General features: G+C 43.1%; 1 pseudogene; it reads left to right on the forward strand.

Moving 5' to 3' along the window:
• The first annotated feature begins 2,537 nt into the window (after window positions 1-2,537).
• On the forward strand, window positions 2,538-5,260 carry LOC138246978 (protocadherin gamma-A6 pseudogene; annotated as a pseudogene).
• Window positions 5,261-5,756: the final 496 nt, after the last annotated feature.

Genomic DNA, 5,756 nt, shown 5'->3' on the forward strand with positions numbered 1-5,756 from the left:
TCAAAAACAAAACAAAAACAAATCAGTGACCAATATAGCCACCTTTCTTTGCAAGGACACTCAAAAGCCTGCCATCCATGGATTCTGTCAGTGTTTTGATCTGTTCACCATCAACATTGCGTGCAGCAGCAACCACAGCCTCCCAGACACTGTTCAGAGAGGTGTACTGTTTTCCCTCCTTGTAAATCTCACATTTGATGATGGACCACAGGTTCTCAATGGGGTTCAGATCAGGTGAACAAGGAGGCCATGTCATTAGATTTCCTTCTTTTATACCCTTTCTTGCCAGCCACGCTGTGGAGTACTTGGACGCGTGTGATGGAGCATTGTCCTGCATGAAAATCATGTTTTTCTTGAAGGATGCAGACTTCTTCCTGTACCACTGCTTGAAGAAGGTGTCTACCAGGAACTGGCAGTAGGGCTGGGAGTTGAGCTTGACTCCATCCTCAACCCGAAAAGGCCCCACAAGCTCATCTTTGATGATACCAGCCCAAACCAGTACTCCACCTCCACCTTGCTGGCGTCTGAGTCGGACTGGAGCTCTCTGCCCTTTACCAATCCAGCCACGGGCCCATCCATCTGGCCCATCAAGACTCACTCTCATTTCATCAGTCCATAAAACCTTAGAAAATCAGTCTTGAGATATTTCTTGGCCCAGTCTTGACGTTTCAGCTTGTGTGTCTTGTTCAGTGGTGGTCGTCTTTCAGCCTTTCTTACCTTGGCCATGTCTCTGAGTATTGCACACCTTGTGCTTTTGGGCACTCCAGTGATGTTGCAGCTCTGAAATATGGCCAAACTGGTGGCAAGTGGCATCGTGGCAGCTGCACGCTTGACTTTTCTCAGTTCATGGGCAGTTATTTTGCGCCTTGGTTTTTCCACACGCTTCTTGCGACCCTGTTGACTATTTTGAATGAAACGCTTGATTGTTCGATGATCACGCTTCAGAAGCTTTGCAATTTTAAGAGTGCTGCATCCCTCTGCAAGATATCTCACTATTTTTTACTTTTCTGAGCCTGTCAAGTCCTTCTTTTGACCCATTTTGCCAAAGGAAAGGAAGTTGCCTAATAATTATGCACACCTGATATAGGGTGTTGATGTCATTAGACCACACCCCTTCTCATTACAGAGATGCACATCACCTAATATGCTTAATTGGTAGTAGGCTTTCAAGCCTATACAGCTTGGAGTAAGACAACATGCATAAAGAGGATGATGTGGTCCAAATACTCATTTGCCTAATAATTCTGCACTCCCTGTATATATATATATATATATATATATATATTAGTCAGTACAACAGAGCCTGTGTGCAACGAGATCCAGATAGTACGCACCGCGGATAAGTCAGTGCAGCGTTGGCCGTCCCATGTGAGTCGGCCGTATTTGATATATTTCATATTTAGGGAATACTGTTATTAATATGATTTCTCTAAGCTAAGATTGGTGGGCCTTGCGTTCCTGTGGTCCTTAAATTCACGCGCTCGGTGTGAGAACATTCCATAGAACCTGCGCTCTGATGTAGCTGTTTGCGGAGGAGCGACTTGTCAGAAAATCATTTTATCATAATGCCACTTACCAGTGTGTGACCATCTAATTTCAAAACAACCACTAATTAAAAAAAACTGCGTATGTCGAGACGGGTAGTGAGACGTTGGAAGAGATTTCGGGGCACAAACAGCGTGCATTAGTAAGAAAGAAGAGGTAGACTTCATTTCTATCAACAAGGTAAACATTCTGGGTATCGGTCTGCAAATTCCTTGACATTTGCAGTTTTGAAAAAAGAATTGTATGAGAAAAGTAAATTATTTGTCAAAGAAATAGCTTGCACAATAACTTTATTCGGTCGTATTTCAATGAAAAAAGTTCTGTGTTCATAGGAACATTTCTCATTTTACAAAGAAAAAGACTGATTTTTACGGGAATTTTCACACACAGTTGGCATAGGTTTACAAGTGTGCTCTTACTTGGACGAAAATTCTTTAAAGACACTGACGTTGTTAGATGTACGTGAATGACTGTGCATTGTTATAATATCGTGATTTCCCTGGTTTGTTCTGACTCCGACACCTCTAACGTGCATCATCAACTAAAACAGACGTGTATATTCTATCTCCATTCAAACACAGTAAGTGGTTCAATAATATGCTACAGAACAAATACTTGTGTTACTGTAGGTGAATGGATTCAATCATGTAGTTCTTATTCTTCACATAGACACACGCACGCAGGCACACACGAAATGTGGTATATTCAGACTTGACAGCGCTGATTTTTTAGCTGAGATTAAGTTCAATTTCAGTAAGTAAACTGTTTTTTTAGCCGGACCACTCAGCGGTTTATTTTGGCCATTGCAATTATTTGTTAGGACACCGAGTGTCGCTGTTCACTAACCAAACAGAGAAATGAACTCTAATTCCATGGGTCACATGGTACCATATAGCTCAGTGACATCGCAGTTTGGCTGCCTGTCTGACAGAACCTGCTCAAACTACATCCAGCTCGGTTGACTTCAGCACAATTCTGAACGCCTGCTCGATTGTAAAGGACAACTTAGATTTCCTGCGAAATAAAGAACCTGTTTTTGTCTGTTATGCCTGAAACATGGGGACGCTGTTATTCCTGGTGCCAAAGACCGAGAGACTGTTACTCCGGGGCTCAGATAAAGAGACGCTGTGACTCCGGGGCTCATACACCGAAGCACTGTTACTTCGGAGGTCAGACACCGAGCCGCTGTTACGCTGGGGCTCAGGCATCGAAGCGCTATTACTCCAGGGCTCAGTCACCAAAACGCTGTTACGCCGAGGATCAAACACCGAGACCCTGTTACCCCGGGGCTCAGACATCGAGGCGCTGTTACTCCGGGGCTCCTCTGCTGCTTCTTGTTACTCTGCTGACAGTCTGTGGAGCCGCTTCTGGGCAGCTGCGTTATTCCATTCCCGAGGAAACGAGGAAAGGATCTTTTGTTGGGAATGTGGCTTTGGATCTGGGAATGGATATAAAGGAGTTATCAGAAGGAGGAGTCCGCATTGTGTCCGGAGGTAGGAAGCAGTATTTTAATCTCAATGTAAACAACGGGCGTTTATACATTAATGAAAGGGTCGACAGAGAAGCGGTGTGTGCGCAGCTCGCTCATTGCCAGATAGATTTTGAGATTATTGTTCATCACACAATGAAGATATATTCCGTGGAGATTGAGATTCAGGACATTAACGATAATTCACCCACGTTTTTAACGGAACAGATTGTGTTACAAATTATTGAGAGCAAAGCACCTGGGTCACGCTTTGTGATGCCAGAAGCTCATGACCCCGATTTGGGTAAAAACTCGGTTCAGGGCTATGATGTCAGTTTCAACAAACACTTTACCCTGGAGGTCAAGGTTGGGGATGATGGTGTGCAGCACGCGGAGCTGGTGCTTGAGCAGTCTCTAGACTACGAAGAAAATGTTTTTCACCAACTGATCCTCACAGCTAGAGATGGAGGAGACCCGGCCAGGACAGGAACAGCGCAGATTCTGGTCACTGTTATTAATGTTAATGACAACGCCCCTGTTTTCAATCAGTCCGTCTATAACATTAACATTTTGGAAAATGTGCCAACTGGCACTGTCGTAACTACAATAGAAGCTACAGATAAAGATCACGGCGAGAACTCAATATTAACATACTCATTCAATAAAATCACAGAGAATGTTTTACTGAAATTTCAGTTGGATTCTAAAACTGGTGAAATATCCCTCATTTCACCTCTGGACTTTGAAGAAACGGAGCGTTATGAATTCGAAGTTCAAGCTACCGATGGCGAAAGTGTGTCACGTTGCAGTGTGTCTGTGAATGTTATTAATGTGAACGATAATAGTCCTGAAATGGTAATCTCATTTTTGCGTAACGAGATCGTGGAAAATAGCCCCACAGGGACAACCCTGGCCCTCTTAGAGGTATATGACAGAGATTCAGGAGAATTCGGTGACATAGTCTGTTCCATCCCTCCCCATCTCCCTTTTCATTTGGACAGGACCCTTGGGAATTACTACAGCTTAATAACAAATGGGCTTCTGGATAGGGAGCGGGTTTCTGAGTATAATATCACAGTCACTGCCACAGATAAAGGTAGTCCTCCACTTACTAAAACCAGAACAATCAGTCTGCAGATTACAGATGAAAACGATAACCCACCTTTGTTTGAGCTAGTATCATACACTGCCCATGTCTTGGAAAATACACCCCCAGGGACATCAGTTTTTACAGTCAAGGCAACAGATCAAGACTGGGATCAGAATGGTAAAATTAGGTATTCTATTGTGGAAGGGCACGTTGGAGATGTGCCTCTGACCTCATCCATCTCCATTAACTCTGAATCTGGAGTTATCTATGCACTTCGATCTTTTGATTTCGAAGAATTTCGAGGGTTTACAATCAAAGTGAAGGCACAAGATGGTGGATCGCCAGGTCTGATGAGCAATGCCACTGTGGCATTCTTTATACTGGATCAGAATGACAACACTCCTGAAATATTGTACCCATCAACTCCCACTGATGGCTCCTCTGGGGTAGAGATGGCCCCTCGTTCCTCTGAACCCGGTTATCTGATCACAAAGGTAATTGCTGTTGATGCTGATTCCGGTCAGAATGCCTGGCTCTCCTACCAGCTACTAAGGTCCACAGACCAAGGACTGTTTAGTGTAGGCCTTCACAATGGAGAACTCAGGACTGCTCGACCCATTATAGAGAAGGATGCTGTGACACATGTGCTGGTTGTTTTGGTGAAGGACAATGGTGAACCTCTCTTGTCTTCTTCAGTTACAGTCACCATTGTATTGGCTGACAGCATCCCGGAAGTTGTTGCTGATCTGGGCATTTTATTGTCTCCTGCAGACATCGAGTCGAACCTCACACTGTATCTTGTAATTGCTGTTTCTGTTGTTTCCTTCCTGTTCCTGTTCTTTGTCATTACGTTGCTTGTCTTCAGACTTCATGAATGGAGGCAATCCGAATTCTCAACATCCTCTCTTGCTAATGTCAATTCTCTTTCATCCTCCCAGTTTGTGGGAATAGAGGGGGTGAGAGCTTTTCTTCAAACTTATTCTCACGATGTTTGTTTAACCACCGATTCAAGAAACAGCCAAATGAAATACCCTAGTGACTCTCATGGCTCGCACACCCCTCTGGATAATGGGGTTTCTCAGAAAGCAAGAGCTGTCATGGTTGAGGATCTTTTAAATGTCGCCAATGATGACCAGCTACTCATTCAGGTAAGATGATCAGATTCGAATGCTGCATTTTATATCTAAAACTAAAATGTATTTACTCTGTAATATGCTGTTGAAATAAAATTAAATAAGCTGTGTTTTCAGAGTGCTGTTCGATATGCTTCAAAAAGATGCATAACAATAAGAACTCAGTTAAAAACTTGTACCATTTCTGAATGTTCAGCTGTTTCCCAGCTGAACAATACATTCTCGTCTTACATTACATAAAACACCTCATTATTTTGCAGAGTTATATACACCATGCAATGCAATTACAGTTCCCACCAGGATTCATTTAAATTTCCTTTGCTTGTACCACATGTTATATTGTGTTTAATTTATGAAGTACTAACCCTGCAGCTGTGAGATCAGTTCCTTGCCTGCATTATATTGTGAACTCTGTGATAAGGTATCCTGCTTGCCATACAATGACCCTTTTTGTGCCTCTGCCTCTTGCTGGTTATCCTAATTTAATACTGTTCATCGATAGAAAAACTCACAGGAAGGA

The sequence above is a fragment of the Pleurodeles waltl genome, chromosome 7 (genome assembly GCF_031143425.1).
Source record: "Pleurodeles waltl isolate 20211129_DDA chromosome 7, aPleWal1.hap1.20221129, whole genome shotgun sequence".
NCBI classification, from domain to species: Eukaryota; Metazoa; Chordata; class Amphibia; order Caudata; family Salamandridae; genus Pleurodeles; species Pleurodeles waltl.